Consider the following 1,712-nt stretch of genomic DNA (forward strand, 5'->3'; position numbering starts at 1 on the left):
AACTTGTGATTTACACCCCTAAAACTATATTAAAATTATATTGAAATCGTATGGTGGCAGAATTTGTGATACCGGCAAACAATGAATTGTTATCCATTGAATTGACATATATTGTGATCAAATTTGTGATCTACAATGCAAAAACTAGGCTTCCTGCTTGTGACTCAAACTGAACTGAAATTGTATTGTAGCAGAATTTGTGATACCGGCAAACATTGAATTGGTATCCATTGCATCAATCGTGAATAAACTTGTGATTCACACCCCTAAAACTAAGCTAGTTAGCTCCTGAAGTGAATTATAATGAAATCGTATGGTGGCAGAATTTGTGATACCGGCAAACATTGAATTGTTATCCACTGAAACGATTGTGATGGAATTTGCAATTTATACCCCTTAAAATAGGCCAGGTACTCCTGAATTTATTTGAAATTGTATCACGATAGAATTTCTGATATATTCAAACACTGAAACGATATCTACTGAATCAATGCTTACAATTTACACCACTTAAATTAGGCTGAATGGCTCCTGAATCAAAATTAATCTGAATCATACTGTGGCAGAATTTGAGATGTATTGTCATCTAACATGTGGTTTACATCCCTAAAACTAATCCAATTAGCTCCTGAATCAAACTGAATTAAAATTAAATTGTGGTGGAATTTGTGATACAAGCAAACATTGAATTGTTATCCATTGAATTGATATATTGTGATCAAATTTGTGATTTAAAATGCTACATCTAGGCTAGCTGGCTCCTGAATCGAACTAAACTGAAATTGTATTGTGGCAGAATTTGTGATACCGGCAAACATTGAATTGGTATCCATTGAATCAGTCGTGACTGAACTTGTGATTTACACCCCTAAAAGTAGGCTAGCTGGCTCCTGCTCCAATTGCTTCAAAGACATAAGGGTGACGCCAGTTTTCTATCTTTACCATCAGCTTGAGAGCAAGTAAGTTTAAATCCAAAAGTCTTGCATGTTACGTTACACATTCAGATTTTACAGTTCATGATGCTAAACTTCACGTACATGGAAGCAGCCATTAGTTGCTGTAATGGTTTCTTCTTTTAATACTTACTTCCTTAAAGTACAAAGGAGCTGAATTCTGTAGCCATTAGTTAAGGGTTAGATACCCTTTGAGAAGAAGAAATTCAAGAAAAGTGAGACCTGTAGTCCTGTAAATAAAAAGCGTGTTCACCAAACCAGCGTCTTTGTCAAAACCTGTAGATACGTACCAAAAAAATCATAGTGACCAATCCAGCAGTCAAAATATTTAAGTGTAGACAAACTCTTTGATATTTCCTTCTTTAAATCCCAGCAGCTGGTGTTTCTCTAAACCCAGCAAGCATTAAATTATTGCACAAACGTCTTGATTCTCAAAAGTGGTTTTGAAGTCAAGAAGCAAGTTTTTCATTTAAACTCCTTCTGGCTTCTGAATTAATAACATTTTAAAATGTGCATACGCAAACATGACATGCACAGAAGTGATGATATATTATCTAGAAAAAGGTATAAATTAAGAACAGTTGGTTCTGTGAATGTGCTGAATGTCTTTGAGACAGGAGTGTATTTACACATCTCTCTCAGGCTGTTTATTCTGTCTTTTCTTTAGCCTGAGAAAGAAGAAGTCTTCATTTGTCTTTTTTGATTTGGCACGTTTCCTCTTCATCCTTCTTCATCCATGTTATCCACCAGTTTATTTTT

The sequence above is a fragment of the Melanotaenia boesemani genome, chromosome 13 (assembly GCF_017639745.1).
Source record: "Melanotaenia boesemani isolate fMelBoe1 chromosome 13, fMelBoe1.pri, whole genome shotgun sequence".
Lineage (NCBI taxonomy): Eukaryota > Metazoa > Chordata > Actinopteri > Atheriniformes > Melanotaeniidae > Melanotaenia > Melanotaenia boesemani.